The sequence below is a fragment of the Megalops cyprinoides genome, chromosome 16 (assembly GCF_013368585.1).
Source record: "Megalops cyprinoides isolate fMegCyp1 chromosome 16, fMegCyp1.pri, whole genome shotgun sequence".
In the NCBI taxonomy this organism is placed as follows: Eukaryota; Metazoa; Chordata; class Actinopteri; order Elopiformes; family Megalopidae; genus Megalops; species Megalops cyprinoides.
In genome coordinates, this window is record NC_050598.1 from 9,994,834 (window position 1) to 10,018,005 (window position 23,172).

A 23,172-nucleotide genomic window follows, 5' to 3' on the forward strand; every position below is an offset into this window, starting at 1 on the left:
TTTGCCTCTTTATCCAGCCCCCCCATCCCCCCAATCCCCCTCTCTGTCATCAAGCAAGAGACTGACCTTTTATCAACGTAGTTAATGACCTACAAAGATAATATCAGCAGGTTGTCTTACCCCGGCTTACATCTCCAGACCCCATAACTGGTCCAATTAAGTGCCTTCCCCCCTTCAGCTAATTCCCCCCACCAGACCCCGGGTTGGGATGTTTGACGGTAATGTTACATTGACGACCAAGCAAAGGCTAGCTCTATATACAGAAATGCATGGGAGCTTGATTGTACGGAGAGAGACGTTAGCACGGCAATGCTAAGGCGCGATCAGACCTGACAGATGATGTGGGAATATAGGTCGACCCCGAGCGCAGGTAGACACCTCTCTTTGTGCACCTGGCCCACGTCAGTGCAGAGGAGAGGCAGAGTGCTTATATGAGACAGCACTGAGCCAAGGTCAAGGCAGCGAGTACAGCCACAGGCAGCTCACGTTGAGCACTGCAGCTCACAAGCAAATTCATCCACTATATAATCACTTATCCGCACATTACCAACACACTTACCCAACAGTGTTCGTTCCATAACAATATATCAACCTAATAACAGCATATTAGAGCGACGCTGTATCAAGCCACTTATAACCCCACCCTCATCTGGACCAAAGCAAAAAACCACAACAGCAGCAGAGAAAGCCAATGACGCAGGGAAAAGCCAACCTCTTCTTCAGTCATCACCTACAATGGTCACTTTGTGTTGTTTTCCACCTGCAAACCGCAGAGAAGTGTGCTAATTTATATGCCTTTATCTCTGATTAATTAAAAAACGGACCACAAGGTCTGGGCTGTTAAATAAGGCCGCTCCCGTTGTGTGACTGTCTCCTCAAGTTCATTAACTGCCCGGTATCAATAATTTAATGCAATATCCTGCATTGGTCAGAGAGCTTAAGACAGCCTATATTCTCTCCGAGCTTCGTCGCAACACTAACAGTCCAGTGAACTTGATAAGTGTCCCATCATCCTGTTAATCAAATTACTTATGAACCAAAATTGACAGTTTTCATTAATTATAAAGGATTATTCTAATTGCAATTCAAATTTATTCATTTAGAACAGACGGCATTCAGTAATATTTCAAGAAATTTGCATATTAAATGGAGAGGGTAGTCCATTAGGTATGGTAATGTATGCATGTTTCCTTATTTTTAACTTCTGGGCCATATGCAGAACCGGCGCTTCAGCAGGTGAAGAATCTAGAACGTGTTTAATTTGTTTGACAAACACGAAGGGGGCCGCAACATGTCCTTTGGCACCCACTGACTTGCATCCCCTCTCCTTCGATCCCAGCCATGGCGTTTGGCATGGAAACACCGGGGTGGCTCCTGGTGTGTGTGTGTGTGTGTGTGTGTGTGTGTGTGTGTATGTGGGGGGCTCGCAGTGCTGGGGGTAGGCAGGCACAGAGGAGACAGCTGTGCGGGATTTCCCCCCCCCCCCCAGCCCTCCCTCTCTGGAAAATAACGCAAGGTATTACGCTTCAAAGCCGACACGTCTACTCCATTTGGCTTTGTTTTGATTTGTTTTTTAAAAGCCGTGATCAAGTCATTAGTCGACAGGGGCTGCGGAGCGGGCCGTTTGAAATTCCCCTGCAACTGCCGGCGCTCTCGAATCCTCAAGGTCATTTTTCTCACAGACGAAGGGGGGAAAGGAAGAAAAGGAAAAAAAAAACAAAACAAACCCACCACGGCTCCCGGTAGCTGCTACCCAGTACGACACCAGCACACCTTCAGCAGGGTGCTTTCTCTACGCACCCCTGCAAACATTGAGATTTTGTAAAATACGCCCCCCTCTCCCTCTCCTCCTCCCTCCTCTCTCTCTCTCCCTCTCTCTGTGATTTTTCTCATCCCGGCCACATCCACAGCATTTTTTTCATGCGCGGGGCTGATAAATAAAAGTCATTTGGAGAGAGGTGCGTGCGAGAGGAGTGCGGGTATTAAGCAAGCTGCTTGAACCGACATCGGCAGTTCATTTCACCAGGGAACGGTTTCCGGCGCTCTCCCCGCGCTAAATTAATTTTTGTTCCGTTTCATGCTAAATTTGTCCGACGCCTCCGCTTCCCGAGGGTTAACGCCGGAGAGCGAGTGCATTAATCCCGCGGCTCCGCCGTCCGCCACTCACCGCTCTCTCCCCTCGCCGGGATGCGTCGTTTCGGATGCGGGCGGCCGGGATTAACAGAATAATTCCGCCCCGCCAGGGCAGAGGCAAGCCACTCCGGCGTGATTTAATGCAGTGCTTAAAGGAAATAGAGAAAGAAGAGTGAAATGGGCACATCCATCTCGAAGATGTACACTGCTTACCCACTTGCACGGTTATATGTTCTTCATCTAACTAAATCTAGCCCCCTTCACCAAAAACCCGAAAGACAACTGTGCTAAATTTTGCCATGACACCTCAGTACAGAGTTCTATATCAAGGGACTGGCTGTGTAATAAAGTGCAATTAAATTTTATAACGGAGGCCAAAATCACTGGTAGGTCACAGAGTGACCCTTGGCCTTTGCTCTCTGGTGTTCGGCCAGTATCTGGGAGCTGTCTCTCGTCTCTGGGGTCCCTGGTCCCAATTTGTCCCCCTCCTAACCTGCAGCAGCTGTTCCCTTGTATAATTAGTGAGCGCAGTGATCAGAGGATTTTTTTTTGTTGTTTTGTTTTTAATGATGTCTAAATGCAGGCCGTGTTCTCGGGTGAGTAATGACGCAGCCTCTCCCTGCGCTGTCCCTACATTGGCCGACGACAGGTCCATTTTTCATGGGATCGGACTGAGGAGTGTGTTCGCGCGTGTGTGTGTGCATGTGTATGGAGGGTGGGTTGGGGGCTGCTTTGCTGGTGACAGGGGAGGTAGCCGAGCACTGGGACATGGCTAACAATTAGCCTGCTCTCCAGGACCAGTGACACCTGCGTGCCCCCCCCAGGCACCTGGGCCCCCGGGCCCCCGGGCTGTCATCGCCCTCCTCAGTCAGATTTATGAAGCTCGGTTCAGAGGGAGAAGCGTTTCAATCAGTGGCCCTTGCCAAATGTGTCCATCACCCAGACAGCCACTTATTTATTACAACTGCTTACAGCTGCCCCCCACGCATCCCCCCCCACCCCCTACCCCACACACACACACACACGCGCACACACACACACACGCACACACAAACACATGTACTCACACCTCTGCTTTAACGATCAGCCTACACAAGTCTTAGTTAGTCCTTCTGTTTCATTTCTGTTTTCTCATGATCTTAAAGTAAAAATGGTGGTTAAAAAGTATACTGGAAAGATTTTCTTTTTTATTTTATTTTGAACTAGTGTCTTCATTGCTTTAGGAGCTGAAAGAGCAGTGGGCATTATTGCATGTGTGAACGGGAAGAGGTTCTCTTTTGAGAATTTTGTACTGACGTGACCTCGTGAAGGGGACGGCCCGGGACATCCGCGCGGGACAGAGAGCTCCCCTGGTGGCGCCAGTGGGCCGCGCCCCCGTGTAGGTGACGCTGACGGCACACCTGCCGCGTGGCGAGTCTCTGTTTCCCGTGGCTCTGAGCGAGTGAAAGGCGAGCCTCTCCTGTGAGCTCTCCGCGTGCTCCCAGAAGGAGGCAGACATGGCGCAAATTAAAGGCGAGAGAGAAATTAAATCGCTCGTTCGGATTTTTGAATGATCACGGCACTGCAGGTGAAAAGGGGGGGGGGGGGTGGGGTGCGATTAGCTAAGCCGTTCCGTGGCGCTCCGTGTCCCTGTGTACGAATTCACCCTGGGGTGGGGGGGTCGGGGGGATCGGGAGAGCAACGGGCAGGACAGGAAGCACAGTGCAAAGGACATGAGGATCGTGTGCCTCACCTGACTGTCCTGTAAGGTGTAGAGTGAGGGGCAGCGGCGGGGGCACGGGAGTCCATTTGTTCTGACAAATATTTGAAGGCGGCGAGAGTTCGCAGGACACGGCTAAGATTAGGCGGAGAGTGTGCGCCGATAAATTTTTCAGCGCGATGAGATGTTGCGACTAAATAAAATATAGGACTTTAAATAGACATGAGCCAATATTGAGGTGTTCCCAGCCACTCTCCCGCCACCGGCCAAACGTCCCACTGGCTGAGGGAGTGATGGGGCCGTCACAGCTCCGCTTTTACACATCAGCTACATGTGTTATGCTGAAAAATATACACGATCACAGCAGCGCAGCGTTACTTCAGGGACTAGTTCTGTGTATCTGTCATCGTTTATGTCCTTTACACTATTGTTATGTCTTTTGGTCTTCTGTTCATTTTTTAAATATCCCTAAAAATCTCAAGAGGTTTCATTTATTGCATTGCTGTAGGCCTTATCATTTATGAACATGAAGGACCGTGCCTTTAGTGGCAAAACACATACAGCTTTTTTTGCAGAGGGTGTATCTGCGCTTGTGATGCAGGAGTACTTCCCTTAGATATCAGACAGTGGCTAACACGCGGGTTGTTATCGCTGTTATGCGTGCTTGGCTCGGTTATGAACAGACACTCAACACGGCCCCTGTGATTTGGTGCAAGTCGCCCGGGCTCGGTGGCCGGGGCCTGGCGGCAGCTGTGGGCCAGCGCGGATTGGAGGCCGCGGACGGCATCTGGTGCCGCTCATCCATTACCCTCTCTCTTCCCCCCGTCAGCTCTCTCTTTTCAGCCCCCCTCGCCCGCCCTCCCGCTGAAACACACAGTAGCCGTCCCTTCTGTCATTCGGTGGAGACCGCGGCCGCAGTTGGGGCTCAGGCCCAGAGACGGGGGGCTCTGTATTATTAATGGGTTTTCCTGCTGGCGCCCTGCCCCCGAGGGTCAGCCCGAGCGCTTCCTGGCACGGGACGCCGGCTCATAAATCTCCTTAAATAATACGGCAGGCAAAGGTAGGGGTCACCACGGAAACAAGCCAGTCAGTCTGAGCCCGAGTGTCAGTGATGCATGGCTTGAGCTGCCGTCACACACATACACACACACACACGCGTGCACACACTCACACACACATACACACACACACACACACACACACACGCACACACACATACGCACACTCACAAATGCACACACACATTCATACACAGGAGAGAGAGAAAGGAAGGGAGAGAGAGAGAGAAAGAGAAACAGAAAGAGAGAGAGGGGAAAGGAGTGAGTGAGAGAGAGGAAGGCAGAGAAAAAAGGACAGGGAACAATTAATTTCTTTCCATTTGCTTACTACTTCAAAGATAAAGGCACGGGACAAGTTGGGGCAGTTTTCCTCCAAACCACATTTGTTTGGAGCCTCGCTCAGGGTGGCCACTGTCAACCCATTGATATGGCACCGGGGGTACCAAAGGGCCAGAGCAGAGCCAGAAATGCCCTGCAGTGGACTTTAGAATCCGCTGTATCTGAGCTCCCAGCATCCCTGCTCCTGTGGGACCCTGTCAGATCAGCGGGACAGACAGGCTGTGTCTCATCCCCTGGCGGGGCGCGCGTGAAGGGGAGAGTGTGGTTTGAATTAGGCCGCATCCTGTGTCCCCTGGCGTGGGATGCGGGGCTCTGGCCGTCCAGCGGCGGCGGCGGCAGCAGTGGCGGTAGTGGAGTGACAGCGCTGCTCGCTGCTCTTTTCCCATACATCGTTTTTCACATGCGGCGAAAGTTCCCACGCTTTCCCCTCCGCACGCTCTGCAGCTCCACTCAGGGAGGGGACCGCCTCCACTGCACGCTATCAGACTGTGTGTGTGTGTGTGAATCTCTGCATGTGTGTATGTGTGTGTGTGTGTATGTGTGTGTGTGTGCGTGAATCTCTGCAAGTGTGTGTGTGTGTGTGTGTGTATGTGTGTGTGTGTGTGTGTGTGTGTGTGTGCGTGTGAATCTGTGTGTGTGTGTATGTGATTGTGTGTGTATCTGTGTGATGGCACTGATCAGCCCTGAGACTGATGGCTTTGCAGCAGGGGTGAGATATGTGGGAAGGCTGGGCCAGGAGAGCTGCCCTTAGGCTTCCTAACAGCAGCCCTGGCCATCTCCTTTACAGGATTAGATTACAGGCAGGCAGCGAGGCAGGCCGATCCCCCCCCTCACCTCCCCACCTCCCCACCTCTCCCCCTCTCCCCCTGCTCTCCACGCTACACAGCTCCTCAGACAGGCGGCTCGGCTGTGCGCGCAAAGCCATCCAGTCAGGGACTGCCTCCTCCTGGCTGCGCTTCGGGGCCCCGGGCCCGGGCGCCGCGGTAACAAGCAGAAGAAATTGTTTTATATTAGTTTAATAAACCAGGAGACAAATGTTTCCCCCCTGCCGGAGCGGACTGAATTACACACTTCATGAACTAAATTAGTATCACCGCGCATTGCTTTTGTTCAGGGGATGATATGCATTCGCGGGCCCATTTTTCAGCAAGATAAATATGACAAGAGCCGTGAGTTCGCCCGAAGTAAATATTGTAAATAATAGAAGACTCTGCCAGAGGTGCCTGAGCAATGACTTCATTCTCAGCCATTTATACACCACGTCAAAAGAGGAGGGGGGAGGCCGAGACGAAAGGAGGGAGGAGAAAAGGACAGCGCCGGCACCTGATTATATAATAAAGGGGCCCCCCCCATTTTCGGCGGGGCGACCCGTGGCTGTGACCGCTTCGGCGGCATCATTACTGCGTCGGGTGGTTTAATTGAAGGGTGAGGGCGGCGTGCTCGTCAGGTTAACTCGATTGTCCCCCCCGTGTCATTAGTATGGATCAGATAAGGCCTCTATGGTAATGCGGCGCTGTAGTGTCCCACGAAGCGCTGTGTAATCTCACTCAGCGGTGCAAAGGTACTGAAAATCTGCCATGTAGATAAAGCATGGATAGCCGTGTGATTTATAGAAATGAGAATGGTATATTATATTGTGTAAATATCACACTGCTTTCAAGACACTGTGCTAATTGTATTGTATTATATTATATTATATTATATTATATTATGAATATTACAATTGTTTTACTGTTCTTTAAACAATTATATTTATCAGAATTGTTCTAAATTAAATTCCAGTGATATATCATTTATAAGCCAGAACCTTAAGAATAACCTCACAATGTTACCAAAATGTCACAGGAACGTTGTGAAAGCATTTCATGTGAGCGGGGTTGATAATGCCATTGTTACAGTGTGTCAGTGGTATTCATAATGCAGTTCTGGGAAGGTCCCTGCTCCGTGTCTAATTGACAGCCCAGATGTGCGCCGTTGGGAGGCAGGGGGTGTTGCCGGAGTCTGGAGTCAGCTGTTTATGTCACCTCAGACACAGCTAGGCGGGGAGGAACCGAGCACCTCTTAGACTCCCAGCGGTGATGGCTTTATACGCTGCGCTGTTGGGTAACGCCGACATTCCAGTAATGAAGGTTCATAAGAGGACATAACCGGCTACTCGACACAGGAGCACATGGGCGCTGTACTGCTATGGTTCATGTACGCCTCAACCAACCGGAATTTGGGATTGTTTTGTGGAACATAGTTGCATTCAGATTAAAATTCCTCATCCTGCCTCTCTCAGATTTCATTGATCATTCAGTGATTTAGCAGATGCTCCTTTTCAGTATAGATTTAGGTTGTGGTCAGTACCGGTCTAGATTGTCTGTCAGAATAGGGTTAAGATGTAATCAGTCTGAGTTTACTTTCTAGCCTGTATAGGTTCAGGTTGCAGTCTATACAGGGTTACGTTGTAGTTGGCATATGTTTAGGATGTATTCTGCACTGGGTTGGTTTGTATTCTGTACAGGTTTAGGTTGTAGTCGGTATGGATCTATTTCCCCCTCAGCCCTTCTTCCCTGTCTCCTTCCTTGGTAGGTGGGCACCATTTACAGCAGGGTCCTGATCTGAGATCAGGGTCCCTGTTCCACTGGCCTCCTTCCAGTGCAGCGGGATGGAGGGATTTCCCCGCTGTTTTCATTTCCTCCCCCGAAAGAGCAGCGGGCTAAAGGACTTAGAGCGCTCCCTCCGACCGCTCCTTCCCTAAACCCGGAGAGGCGTCTTAATATCAAAGTGGGGGTCCTGCATTAGGCCAGCTTACCAGAGGAAAACATGTCTGATAATTGAAAAAGTCTCCGGCCGGAGTCGGCCGCACATCACAGAGCCAGCAGCGCGGGGAGGAGATTAGACCCCTCTCTCGCTCTCCTCCTCGCGGGTCGGAATGCGGCCTAATCCCTCTGTCCTCTTCGTCTTGCTCGCTGATCTGGGATCTGCCGCTGCGGAGCCCGCGTTTCTCTTCTGCCCTGCCATCGCGGTCACAGGTCCAGTGACGGCGTGCTGATGCTCCAGGCCAGTGTCACCGCACATAGGTCCTACATTGTAGTTGGTCCTGCTGGCTCTTCTTTAAATGTACAGTGAATGTTGGGTCCCAGAACTTTCTCCCGCTGAGGATGCGGCCTTCATACCATTTCTGCAGTCTGCGTCATTGCTTTCATGATCATCTGGGTGCTATAGGGATTGCTGGAAAGTTGTTTTATTAGTGGTCTCGTTGTTTTTTCTTTTTTTTTTCCAGCGATGCTCTTGTGTTTAATTGCACTGAACTGACACATAATCCCTGTCTTAATTTAATGAAAGCGCCAGATTATTAAAGTATTACTGCGCTGGCTGCCCGGCTTCGTAATTATTTCCACAAATTTCAGCTGCGAGGCTTCCACTTGCGCAGTCATTTGCAGGAATTTACACCATGTATTTTTTCCTCCTAATTTAATTAAACTTTAGCTGGTTTCCTACAAGGGGAAAGTGTTTTTCTATTTAACCCCATAGAAAATGATACTAATTTGCTGTACTAATATTCCAAACAGCTCCAGCGTCTAATAATGGCGACTCCAAACAGCCTGGAACCAGTAATTAGCAGAGGCACTAATGAAAAGGTGATGGCAACACCAGAATAATATGAGTCTTTCCCAGGATCCCATAAAATAATCACCCCCCTTTTCTCTGTCTCTTATCTGCTAATCTTCCGCCGCTAATTAAGCGTCCAGTTCTGGAAGGTTGAGGAGTCCGAATAAAATCCTTTGTAGGCCTGATGTGGGGAGAGAGGGAGAGGGGGGAGGCAGTGAGAGTGTGTGTGTGTGTGTGTGAGAGAGAGAGAGAGAGGTGGAAGCAGAGGAGAGAAAAAAAAGCAGCGGCTGGCGCTTCACACTCTGCTGGTCACCTGTCAGCTGTCAAAGCAATTATAGCACCTCCTAGTGTTAAATGTTTAAAAGTGCGCATTAGCATGTGCTGCTGCAGCGCCCTGCCCCTCTGCTCACCCCCCCCCCACACACGCTGCCACCCGGAGACCGGACGGCTGGGCCGCAAATCGCTTAAGACAGAGCGCTGTTAAAATCAATACGCTGCAGTTTTGTTCTGCTTCCATGCGACTGGGTGCCGTCATCTAACATAATGTAAATAATAAATGATCAGACCCCAGGTTTATGAGCGGGAGAGGGACACTTACGCACGGCGACACACAATACACGTAAACACACACATGCACGCAGACGCACACGCGCACACACTCACATACACACACACACACACACACACACACACACACTGCAACCTGCAGATCGTAAACGCAGATAGAGCTGCTCTTCTCCGGCCTTACTACATCTCCGTTCACAATGGCAGCCGGTCTCCGTTAAAGGACAAAGTTTGAAGCGCCCTTGCCGCGTGACATTTGAAGTGAAAGGCTCCTCCGCCGTTCTCCCCCGCGCTCGTTCTCGCAGTGAAAGGCCTAAATGGCAAGTCGCACTTTGCGATTCGCAAATTTTTTCCTCCGGACGGGAGAAATATGGATTAACCCTCACGGCGTGACGTAAAGTTGGAGTCGCGGCGAAAGGGCGCACATGAAGGGTGTGTTTTAATTAGGTCAGCCACGGAGGGGAGGGCGGGGTGGGGTTGGGGGAGGAAGGGGGGGGGGGGGGCGTGTCCACGGAAAGGTCCCCCTGTCCTTTATTCCCTGTATGCGTGTGACTGAAGGAGACAGCACAGAGGAAGTGGAAGCGGTACCTGTCAATACGAGTTGCCGCCACCCGCTCTCACCCGCTCTGATCAGATGAATTATTTGTGAGGCCCGTGATGACAAAAAGATGTAGCTTTCAGTCAAGGCTCACCTTCTGTCGCATCACACCGAGAGCAGCTTTATTCCACTGGACGGTCCCCCCCCACACACACACACCCCCCCATCCCTTCTCCATCACTCTGCACAGACACGCGGGGTGTCCTGCGCTCTTCACTCTTCAGGGTTCAGGAATCGGGACAGGAATCTGTCGCTGCTGGGGTGTTCACAGGCTCTCATATTGTTTCTCTTTATCGCAGTTTCTGCAAAAGTGTGCATTCTGTTACAGTGTATGTGTTTACTGTGTTGTTACCTTTAAACATTTACATTTATTCATTTGGCAGACGCTTTTATCCAAAGCGACTTACACAGGTTACAGTTCTTTACAATGTTATCCATTTATACAGCTGGATATTTACTGAGGCAACTGTGGGTTAAGTACCTTGCCCAAGGGTACAGCAGCAGTGTCCCAGTGGGGATCGAACCAGCAACCTTTCGGGTGCAAGTCCTGCTCCTTAACCACTATGCTACACTGCCGCCCAAAAAACCTCCACCCTCAAATTCATATTTGTAATGTGACAGGTTGACCCATAGGTAAAGGTGGAGCGTGATTTCAGCAGGCCCAGGCCCAGCGCCAGGAGAAAATACAAAGGGGTGCAATTGCAGTCCAAAGGGGGGCACAAAAACACGGGTATAAGGAGACAACTGGGGGTGCACTGAGGTTCGTCTGAGGGTGCAGTGCACCCCTAAGCACCCCCATAGCGCCGGTCTTGGTTTTCAGTTCATTTTTTGTGTTTGTTCCTGACTGCAGTGTCTCTTCCTGTCTGTAGAGCATCTCTTCCTGTCTTTCGTGTCTATCGTCTGTAGTATCTGTAGTATCACTCTTCCTCTCTGTAGAATCCATCTTCCTCTGTGCAATGTGTCTGTGCCTGACTGGAGAGTCATTGATCCTGTCTGTAGCGTGGCTGAGCTTGTCTGTGGAGCCTTGAATTGCATTTCTAGTTGTGTATACCTGTCCGTTGGCTCTCTCTGCCTGTCTGTAGTCTGTCTGGCTTTTGTGTGGAACCGCTGAGCCTGTTTGTAAAGTCTGCTCTTGTTGCAGTATCCGTCCTCCTGATGTGCTTTTGCCTGTCTGTGGGATCACTGATGCTGTTTGTAGTGTCTGTAAAACCTTTGTGTCTGTGTGTAGAGTGCCTGTGCTTATCGCTTGAGTGTCTTTGCCTGTCTGTAGGACCTATTTTTCTGTCTGTAGAGTATCTATGCCTGCCCGTGGAGTATCTATGTGCTTCTGTAACGCGTCTGTGCCTGTCTGTAGTGTGTCTGGGCCTGTCTGTAGAACCTTTGGTCTGTCTTTAGTGTGTCTGGGCCTGTCTGTAGAACCTTTGATTCTGTCTTTAGTGTGTCTGGGCCTGTCTGTAGAACCTTTGGTTCTGTCTTTAGTGTGTCTGGGCCTGTCTGTCGAACCTTTGGTCTGTCTTTAGTGTGTCTGTGCCTGTCTGTAGTGTGCTAGTCCCTTCAGACAGCTGGCAGCTCTGTAGCGAGTGACAGTAATGGCATCCTCCTCCTACTATGATGTAACCCTCAGACATGGGTGACACCAGCACTGCTGCCATGCTCTCTCACTCTCTCTTTCTCTTCCTCTCCCTCTCCCTCTGCCCCCCTCTCTCTCTCTGTTCATCTCTCTCTCTGTCTCCCCCCCTCACTCTCCTCTCCATGTGCAGGGTTAACCTCGCAGTTTAACCTGACAGCACGTCCCATTCAATTATCCCTCATCGCCCCTTCAAAAAGAGAGGGAAGGAAAAAAAAACAGGAAAGGGCAACCAGAAGAAGAGAGAAATCAAAATGTAGTAAATCCTTTCATCCGCTATCAAGCCTTCCACCTTGAAACCAGTTCATCAGACGGGTTTGAGGAGGGTTGTTTGGGCCACTGAGCCACATGGTGTTAGCACTGCAACACTCACAGCTAATGATTCCTGTGCCTCCCCTGCCGTCCAGATCTGGCCCTGCCAACCAAAAAAAAAAAAAAAAATCAATCTCTCACTCATGAATTATTGAGATGTTTGCCTACAGCTTTTAAAATATACAGGAGGGGAGTTCTGTCCCCCCTCCACCCTTCTCTCTCTTTCTCTCTTTTTCTCCCTCTCTTGTTTTGTCTTATTTTCTCCTCCTCACTTTAAAGGAAGGGGCCTTCAAGTGTCTGCTGTAGCACACACACACACTCATATATATATATATATATATATATACACAGATATATATATATATATAGATATATATACACAGTGCAGTGTGTAGCTATGTTAAGACCATTGTTTGAGTTCGTCTATAATGCATGAATCAATCCTATACATCGACTAATTGGTAATCCGGTGGAATGTACACGAGACTCGAGTTCTTTACTGCAAGCTGTGTTTATTAGCTATGATGAAAATTTTATGATGTATTCCCCAGTGTTGCAGGAGACAAACATTCTTTTTTCTTATTTTCAATACAAATAAATAAAGGCTCAGGGCTTACTCCTTACCAAATACCTTTTGCGTTTCAGCGCTAGACACCTGCTCCTCTATATGCAGAAATGTATGTGATGGTGATTTAGATACTGATATGATGACAGTGGGGGGAAAAAATTAAAGCCACGGGGGTGTATCATGATGCAGTTTAGGCAATAAGGGCTGGCGGTTTTCTATTGCATGAACTGCAGCCTTATTCACAGTGTTATGTAGCTTTGTGATTATGTGTCCTCCCTATAGGAGCTTGTGCATGGTGAGGTTTTCTATTTTTTTTTCTTTTAGACAGTATTAGCATTGGTGTACATTATGTTAAATTACATTATTGGCATTTAGCAGGCACTCTTATCCAGAGCGACTTACACAGATTACAGTTCCAGTCCTGCTCCTTAACCACCATGCTACACTGCCGCCCAAGTAGTGTCAGTATGTGTAATACAGCGACTTCACTGGTGTTGGTATAGGTTTGCACGGTGCTGCATTATTCCTGGTGCGTTGGCCCTCCACGACATAGCAGCACTCGTACCGTTTGGTTGGAGTTGTGCGCCGCGAGCGCTGGTGTTTTGCTGGTGTTGTTTTGGATTGTTGGTACCGGGGCAGTAATCCAGAATGGGGCCCCTCATTAGAGGGGGGGAGGGTGGTCCCTCAGCCCCCCCCCACCCGCCACGGCGGGTGAGCTCACTCTCTGTAGTTAGCCGGAGCATGCCATAATCTGGCATTAATTCGACAATTACAGCCTTGCCTTAGTTATAGGTTAAGCTGCGAGCAGCTGCACTTGGACTGGAATAACCCGGAGCGGCAGCTGGAATGGGGAGTGCCGGAGAGGAGCCAGGAGCGCCGGGGACGCGGACCGGCTCGTGCAGCCTCCCTCTCCGCGGCGCGTCGTGTCAGATCGCGCTAATTACAGGCGGAGTTTCGGCGTTTTCACGCGCACCCGGAGCGATTGGCTCAAGACCCCCGAGAAAATGCCTCTGAGAGCCTGATCAACTCTAACAACGGATGCTTTGCAAATGAACAAAACAATGGCACCTCAACGCGGCTTTGGCTCATTTCACGGCAAAATGCGCAAACAAAGACTTTAAAAATAAGCTAATTCCAAAATAAATTAATTCATAATGGTGGTGATATTTGTAAGAAGGAGGAGAGGAAAATAGAAAGAAGAAGAGGAAGAAGAAGGAGAAGACAGACAGCCAGATCATTATCGTCATTATCATTCCTCCAGTGACTGTGTTTGATTGACAGGTCCCTGTGCCCAAATGTGAAGCTTGGTCTCCTTTGCTGTACTGCAGCTATCAATTACAGGCTTGAATATGAAGTGTTTATTATGTAAAATAATGCCTCCTTCTGCAGCACTGCATCTCCTGGGTCTAGTCTCTCTATCTGACGTGAATCTATCTCGCTCTTTTCCTCTGTGTCTCCGTCTCCCTCTCTATCAGCATTCCTGTCTCCATCTCTCTCCTCTTTCTGTCTATTGCCCCATCCCCCCTTCTTCCCCATCTCTCACTCTCCCTCTCTCTCTTTCCCTTGCTCTCTCTCTCCTTCTCTCTCTCTCCCTCTCTCTGTGTGGCAGTGCGAGGTTCATGCATACATGCATTCCCCTTCAATCAATAAAGCTGTTAAGCCAGTGACATCAGGCTTAGATTGAGCTATAGAGAAAACAAAGGGAGTGGAAGGTAGTCCTAAAACGCTCCGTTCTGGTACACAATGCACTCAAAACCAGCAGCATTGCTAGCATCTTTAAACCGGTGCCTCTAAGTCTCCAGGCTGAACATGCAAGTGTAATCTATAATGATCACTATATTTTACTACACTGTGACCAATAATACAGCACAACTAGCAATGCATTGACCTTTCTAAGGTGCAGAACTCGGCTGCTTGGTCAGTTTTACATTTCAGTAAGGGATCTCCTCAAACACCTGGCACAGTAAAGGAGGCTGCATTCAGCCCCGCGAGTCGCCCGTGACACGGCACGTCCCCCAGTGCCAGAGCCTCTCACGGAGGAGATGTTTCTATGTTTCTCCAGCACTGAAGCAATGTCATTATGTCAGCCCGGAGGAATGCTGGTCTCCCTCCCATCTCGGCAGATTCCTGAGGTCGAGCTGGAAAAGAAAAGAAAACAAAACCAAAAAAGAAAAAAAAAAGACGCTGAGTCAAATAGCGAAACGGGACAGAGAATCGGAAGGGCCGAGCCGTCGAGCTGGGACTGCACGACGCGGCGTTCCGGCGATAAATTCTATGGGACGACATGCGTGGTTCTGGAACCAACACAACCATTGTAAAAAAAAAAAAAGAAATAGCTGGGTCTGTGACTGCAGGATAATGAGCTGTGCTCCTCGCAGGCCTTGTGGCGCGGGTGGGAGATGCAATGTGGATGTGCAGGGCAACACAGTCCGGTACACACGCTGTCCATGCAGCTGTTTCCACCTAACTGCAAAGCTCATACTCAACAGGAAGGCTCGGTGTTGGTTGTGTGCGTGTCAACAGAGAGCTGATGTGAACACATGCTAAAAAATAAGGGACAGCGGCCTGTGAGAGGATGCAGTGAGAGGACCTCCTATCTCACCTCTGGTCAGGTGCACTGTGTGGCTTGGAGGGGATGGGTCTGAGTGGAGTTCTGGATTTTGGCAATTGCAAGCAGTCCCCAAGTCCAGTGCAAAGTTTATTTTATCCTGTTACGCGGTGCCTCAGAAGAACTCCTTTCTGAAAGGGCTCTGTATCGGGGAACGGGAAGGTTACATTTTATCTCTCCGTAGTTTGATGATGAGAGATTGTCCACACTGCTGTGCACACTTTTTTTCTTCTCACAAAACACTTCTTGGGTTGCAGTTGGCACAGAACTAGCAGTCCTGTGCAGAAACGCTGCCGTAAAAAATGAGCAAACGGAGAAACAGAAGACAGTTCGAAAGAGGAGCTAAGCAAGCAAGTGATTTTTCCTTGCCTCAGAAAGATTTCTGGATATCTGTATTGTAAGCAATTTTGAAACTGTCAGGATAACCTGTCTGCTACTGTAGAGGAGATTCCTGCAAGCGGGCGAGACAGAGAGAGGAGAGGGCGAAGGAGACAGAGAGAGAGGGAGAGAACTTATTCTGGCAGATAAATAAGCTGTCAGTTATCGACCAGGAGAGGCAGGGAAAGCTGTTGTTTTTGGCCGCGTTGCGGGTCAGAGGTATGAGAGCGATTTCTGGCGAGGCTCTCGGGCCAGGTCCCCTCGTAGACGCCCCATCGGGGTGTCAACTCGTCACACCGGGGCGTGTCCTCCCGGCGGACCGTCCCGAAAGGCTGCCTGCATTCCATCCCTCCCACCCTCATCCGTGGGATTGTCACCGCTCCCCTCCAGGAAGTGTCAAATAACAGAACTGGGGGGAGGGGAGGGGAAAGAACAAACCAAATATCTCGGACGACTGCTCGCCTCCCCCTCCGCCGCACCCGAGTACCCCTCTCTTGCCTGTCCGCGTGTCTTCGCTCCAGGAAGTCATCTTCAAGGGGAGAAGTACTAGAGGAAATGAGGTGCTTACAGAGGTGTTGCTCTGCTCAGGGGAAAGCTCTTTCCAGAGCCCAGCCAATATTTACTGTCCCTTCCCTGACGGATGGTTTTTACAGTGCTGCGGCGGGCACAGTGTCATTACGGGTGATACAGTGTGAATGCCGCGGGGGCGTAGCTGGAGGTCCTCTCCGCCACCGTGCACGCACGCACACGCACCCACACGCACACACACGCATCCGCACACGCTCCTCCTGACCAAGCTGCAGTTCTGTGTGGTCATCCTCCACCAAGCTGCCGCTCGGGTGGGGCTGCACCTGGCGCAAAAGATGCCTGCTTCTATCTTCCCCACCCCACCCCACGAAGAAAGATGCCACTTCTGGTCCTTTCACTTCCCTCTTGAACACCGCACACCCGGGGGCCCCCACCACACAGGCACAAGAGGAGCGAAGATTACCATGCAGAGGCGGAGCGGCACCCCCTTTTACACAGAGCAGTCAAATGCGAGCTAACAACCCTGTGAACCCATGACTTCTTTTAATCCCGTGTCTTATCTGACCGTGTCCTTTTTGCATGTTTCATAAACGTGTTGTAAAGGCACTATTGCGCACAGTGCATGAGAAAGTGTGACAAATAGGTACAGTGTGATGACAGAAAGGCAGACAGGGCTGTGTGTGTGAGGGAGAGAGAGTGTCTCCGCTTTCAACATGGCAATAAAAAGAAAGGGATAGGGAGGATGGAGAGAGAGAGGGAGAGAAGGAGGGAGGCAGAACGAGGGAGAAGAGCGGGCACAAATAGGAGAGGAGTGAGTGAGGGGCGTGGAGAGCAAGAAAAGACAGATCAGTGGCAGTGCAAGAGGAGCAATAAAGAGAGAGAGAGGGAGGGAGAGAGAGAGAATACAGAGAATGAGAACAGAGAGAAACATCAAGGACCAACAGCAGTCCATTGCTCTCTCTCTTTCCCTCCCTCTCTCTCTCCCACCCTCTCTCCCTCTCCCTCTCTCTCTCCCTCTCTCTCTCTCTCTGATTCACTCTGAGGTCTGCGTTAGCCTTCATAAAATATTAATACTGGTTGTGCTCAGCGCCATAATTGCCATCTCAGCCCCTGAATAATTTATATCTGGTGCCGTTCACTTCGTCTCATTTACTGATAGCGCGGGTAACGCCATACAAGTAGATGGCAAATGCGGTAATGCCGCTGTTTTGCATTTAGCGGAATGAGATTACCCATGAAGCCCCGGTGCTGCCGCTCGCGGTGTCCCGTCCCTCTGACACCGCTGCTTTCCCTTGTTAGAATATGCTAATTGACGAGGCGGGAAGACGGAGCCTTTGTACTCCCGGAGAGAGAGAGCAGAGACAAAAATAACGGGTAATAAAATAATGCCCCCGTCGCTGGCCTGGGCTGTTTGGAGGAGTTCCCTCTTCTGTAAACAAGGGCGGCCCTCTGATCCGCCGACGTGCTCATTAAGGAAAGCGGAGCCCGGCGTGACACGATTGCACGAGACCCACTGCGGCCCTCTTTGTATTCATTATATATCCCGGCGTATCACTTTGAAGAGGAACGTGTCTTTTTTTTTCTGTTGTTATTGTTGCAAGACCCAGAGCAAGGCGCTAAGATTTGAACACACAGCCTTGGAGAGCTTTGGAGCAAAACGCTAAATGCTAAACACTGCTCCACAACATATGCTGTATGGCGTTATCAGGACATTATAAGAGTGAAATATGATGCAATACACTGGCATGATAATTATAACAATAATTACATATGTCGTAACAGATCTGTGACAGTACTGTATTTATACACAATATCAGACAATTATACTATCGCAGAACTATGTAATATTGTGCCATTATTTAAGACATATAATAATATACTGTGTGTATTTTGTGATGAGAAGTCCGCAGTGCTGTTACCTCAAAGCTTGCAGGTTGTTCAGATCTTGTACAATTTCTAATTATGTCAATATATTGACCTGTTAAACGCCCACAAGCTATATTAATCCTGGCAGGGACATCAGGTTGTTTATTTGCAGCAGTATCGGCAGTGTCAATTTCCACGGTGTCAGAGCATGAATGAAAATAGTGATATCATTATTAATAATAGCATTAGTGCTGGAACAAACTGTGGTATTACTATTGTTAGCGGTATTAGCGGTGAGATTGGAATAGATCAGGGGAGACTAGCGGCTAAATATGAAATAATAACACAGTGCATTTAGGTATATAGGTGTAATGCGTGGTCAGTGTTGCTGGAGGCATAAGTGCATTATTCTTGTAGGCTAGTTTCAGCACAGTGTAGGATTCTGCCAGTGCTCCCGGTTAGCCGGGTAACGCTCATTGAATTTGCTGGGGTTTAACCTGGTATGGCTGAGGGAGATTCGATAAGCTCCCCGTGTTTAGCGGCTGAGCAGTGGGCAGCGCGGGAGGAGAGAGCAGGAGACAGGAGCGAGTTCCGGCGGGCGCTCCGCGCAGTTAAACTGCGTAAATTTCGGGGGGGAGCCGGCGAGCTGGCCATATGTGGCCTCGAGACAGAGGGGTCAGGGGTCGTTGTGTTTGAGCATTGCATTAACCCCGCCAGCGACACGGCCTCACACACCGTCTGCTGGAGCTCCCCGCTCCTCTGGTTCTCTTTCCTCTCTCTCTCTGTGTTCCTGTTCTTGACTGCATTTTTTGTATAGCAAATGTTCCCTACAACCATCTCATTATCCTCTCCTTGACCAGTAACACCTGGTAACTTAACTGTCTGTGTTTGGTTTGAAGTTTTTTCTGGAAGGTCTTATTTTGAAAAGCCTTGATTCCCCACATCTTATTTTTCTTATTTTCTTTCCTGCTTTTTATGTGGACTGACATATGACAGTCATTATACCTTTGAGAGTCTACCTTCTTGCTGGACTCCATTTCCCAGAAAGCTCTTCACTGTGGTGATGGAGCTTATTCAGCCATATGAGGCAAACCGGTGACAAAACTCCACACATGATACTCAACTCAATCCCCTGGTCCACCAGCTTCATCCATGTAGCTAGCTTTTGCGAAGTCGTTTGTCCCCAGCCTGGGGGCTGGTGTGTGTGTGTGTGTGTGTGTGTGTATGTGTGTGTGTGTGCGCATGTGTGAGAGTGTGTGTGTGTGTGTATGTGTATGTGTGTGTGTGTGTGTGTGCTCTGCGGTTAGGCTGGGCCCAGGCTGTAAATTCACTGTGGACAGCAGCTTGCCTTGTGGATTTGGCCGGCCTGAGAGTGAAGCCGGGGTGTCACCAGTGAGGTTAAGCCGCGCGTTAGGAGGAATGTGTCACCCTCGCCGTGTTACTGACACAGCACGGCAGCTGGGAGAGAGCGCGGGGGGGCTGTGGGAGAACAGCGTGTCAGGCAGGAAGAAAGCAGGAGATTAGAGGTATTAAATGATATTATAGCCAAGCCTGCAGCCCGGTCAGCAGCAAGCTCCCGGGAGTAATCTGTTTACCAAACAAAGCCATGCTCTCCATGGGTGATTGTACCACATACTCAGCGCCGCGCTCACGGCGGCGGGGGCCCCGCGACATGGCGGCTTGTCTCTTTAACACATTCCGAGAATAATCCCCTGTCCTCTGGAGCACGGCTGCCAAACCCATCCCTGCAGGGCTGGCCAGCCACCTGATTCAACCGTCTGAATCCACCTAACGTCTTGGGTCTGAGGAAGCCCCTCCCCCAGGGCTTGGAGCTGAAGCGGCCCTGATTTTTGGCGAGCCTGTTTCTTCCTCAAGGCGCGGTAACAGAAGTGTGACACAGCTGTCTGTCAGCCGGGCGGCTCCAGATCGGCGACTCCGCACGGGCGGGACAGCTTCGCCGCTCAGAGGCAGGGATCCGATCTGACGAAGAGGGCGCCCGCCACTCCCCTCCACATGCTGAAACCACCCGATAGGCTCAGCACGGTGGGCGGGTTGGTGACCAGCCGCCCAGACAAAACAGAATCCCAGAATTCAACTGCCTTTTGTTTTGTGCTGTGCTCCATCACAGTGGAGAGGCAGAGGTTTTGCTCTGAGACAGCACTCAGAATCCAGAGGAGGTGAAGGGGGGAGTTTTGGGGGGGGGGGGGGGGCGCTGAGGGAAACAGCAGAGAGAGGGATGCAGGGAGCGTGAGTGAGAGGGCACTGTGGCATGCCAGGCTCTGGCACACGCGGACAACGAGAGGTCAGGCGCGGACGGGGGATGTCTCTATTGAAAAGTAATTAAAAAAAGGCCGGCTGACTGAATATTAGCGCTCCGAGTGAGCAAATGAAGGAAAGTTCCGTTAATTAAGTGCCTTCCTCTGCTCTATTGTGATAACGGTAACAAGGCCTGTCACACGACTGGCCACGGCGGTGACCCCCACAGCCGTACGCCGTAATTGCCGTGGAGACAGGCGAGTGACGGGGGTGGAAGCGGGGTTGGTTGGGGGGGGTTGAGGGGCAATGCCAGCGATCTGCCACTCTCTCACTGGAGCAGCAGAGAGAGAGTGAGAGTAACATGAAAATAGGGAGAGGGGGAGAGGGAGGGGGGAGAGGGAGAGGGGTGCTAATTAGCGCTGGGAGGACAAAACACTCCCAGGAAAGAGGAAGATTCAGATAGATTTATTTTCACAGGCAGCTTTGACCCTCTTCTACTATATTCTATAAGATACCTCCAAAAACACACAAATATAGATAGGCATAGCTCAAAATAGGCAGATGGTAAATGAGGTTGCCAAGAGGAGCAGCCTTAGTCTGCACAGTGAAATGTATTGGACTCCTTCATGGCCTCAACTTTACATTACATTACTTAGAAAGTAAGAGATCGGGAAGTGTAAAATAGCTTCACACTCAGAGCAAGCACAGTCACCTTTGTGTAGCCTCAAAGCAGTGCTGTGAAGATGACCGGCTTAAAGCGGGGTTAAAATGTGCACTCAGTTCTGTCCTCCTCCCCCCATGCAAACACACACACACACACACACACACACACACAGGAATCCTCAGTGGAGCTGGCAGCTGAGAGGCGCGCAGGGAGGCTGGGACACAGTGGACAGTGTGAGTGCTCGGTCCGCTGCTCTCTGACAGGCGGCGGTGACGGCTCGGACCGCAGCCCGGCTGTGGGCTGACACAGTCCCTCCACAGAGCGGCGGCCGGCTCGCCCCCGCCGCTGGCCTTTATCGGATCATTCAGCCCTCCTTCCCCGGCTTTTATTAGTTAAGTAAACCCTGGCAACAGCGCAGAAATGCCAGATCGGGAGAGTTTTATGCTGTTTACTCTTTTGGCAGGATAATGCTCTATTGACTGATTGATGGAGCATATAGACCTGTCTATGTTCTGAGCGTGGTTTTCAGATTTCAGGGACTTTTTTGGGGTCAAAGAATCGTTCCAGCGAAACATAAAACAATGAGTAGGGCTGTGTTCTTCAGTCTCTGGACCTGTATAATGGAAGCACCCTACACAAGGTAGAGGTTTCATAACTAAGACGTTTTTTTTTTGTTTTTTTTTAATCTCGCAAATATCTGTGTAAATAGGGTGGTGCAGTCCTCTCAGGTTTCCCCAGAGGAGAGAACGATGTTCTCTGTGCTTTTTTTCCTCTCTTGCTCGAACGGTCTACTCATGGAAAGAATCCCGGACCAAGTCAGGGAGATTTGGTTGCAGGCATCTGTTGTACAAATGTGCCCCCCCCTGCCCCTCCAACGTCTTTAAAGGGGACCTGTCGGACACTTGGGTCTTAATTAGGCAGGCGAAATTCGATACGGAAGAGTGGGTCATATGATTTCTCTGATTGGGTGCAGATACTGGCTCTCCCTCTCTCTCTCTCTCTCTCTCTCTCGGTTTCTCAAACACTTTTTTATCCTTTTCCATCTCTATATCACTCCTTTTGCCTCACACATATACTCTCACACAGACTTTCTCTCTCTCTTTCTATCTATTAATTAAGTCCAGTTCAATTTCAGATGCCCTATTGGCATGAGGTACTTTTATGTATTGCGAAAACTTTGACATTAACACAGATATCATAACAGTTTTTTTAACAGCAACAAATGATTACATTTAACAGGAAACATATTTACATACATATACATATTTACACCAAAAGTAAATACACGAATAAATATAAAATGTGCAAAGTAAAACAAATATTTTTGGTGCGTTCACTGGTGAGTGCATACTGGCATCTTACCACCTTCCTCCCTCCTCTACATTATAGTGAGCAGTTATATTTCTGTGCTAGCAGTTATATTTCTGGGCTAGCATTTATCCTTTTTGCAAATGTGTCTCTAGCTTGAGAGTGTAGAGACAGCACAGCACGTAGTCTGTCCATCTCGTGTGAGTGTGTTTCGTGCTAGTTTGCCCTCTGTGGCATGCCTGCACTGATTACCCTCTCCAGTGGTATGTGTGCTGACATTCATCCCCATTACCAGCCCATTGCTGCTCCATTCCTGCTGGCCAGAGGGTGCCAGCATGGGCAGCTGGAGGGCTCCAGTCCTCCAGGCCGAAACCAAAACAACACCTGGAAAAAATGTGCTCGTCTCTATGTGACTCAGTGTTTATGCGTGTGTGTGTGTGTGTGTGTGTGTGTGGGCATATGTATGTGTGTATGTGTGTATGGGTGTCATTTCCTGTGTGTGTGCAAGTGTGTGTGTGTGTGTGTTTTCCCCAAAGACTGTCTCAGAGACATTTCCTCATAAGGATGTGAATCACTGAGCTGTCAAGCCCGTCTCTGTCCTCTCACAGATGGCCCACTCTTTAGTTTGCCATGCGGCTTCTGTAGTTTGCCGAGTGTCTCTATGAGCTTGTGTGCATGTGTGTGTTTTTGCTTGTGCATTTGTGTGTGTGTGTGTGTGTGTGTGTGTGTGTGAGTGTGTGTGTGTGTGTGTATGTGTGCATGTGTGCACGCATACTGTGTGAGAGCATGGATGGTGTGTATTTTGTCAGCTCATCGGCAGGGGATCCAGTGTCGTCCCCCTCATGTATCACTCTTTAAGTGACCGACCCATTACACTGTGCTGACAGCTTGAGGGTAAATTGAGAGGGAGGGTGCCAATCAGAACTAGGCAGCCTGTCAGTGCATAGGCCAGGGCCTGGGCAGTCTGGGCCTGCACAGATACGCAGACAGATCAGTCCAATACACACTGATCTATAATGGGTCAGGTCACCGGATTCTTAGCAGAGAAGTCGGGGGTTGAAATACTAGA

General features: G+C 49.9%; 1 protein-coding gene across 4 annotated transcripts in view; it reads left to right on the forward strand.

The window, feature by feature from the left end:
• The window catches only part of ebf1a (EBF transcription factor 1a), a 152,716-nt gene that overhangs the window by 73,408 nt on the left and 56,136 nt on the right, over positions 1-23,172 (forward strand). The gene's annotated exons all lie outside the window — the stretch shown is intronic.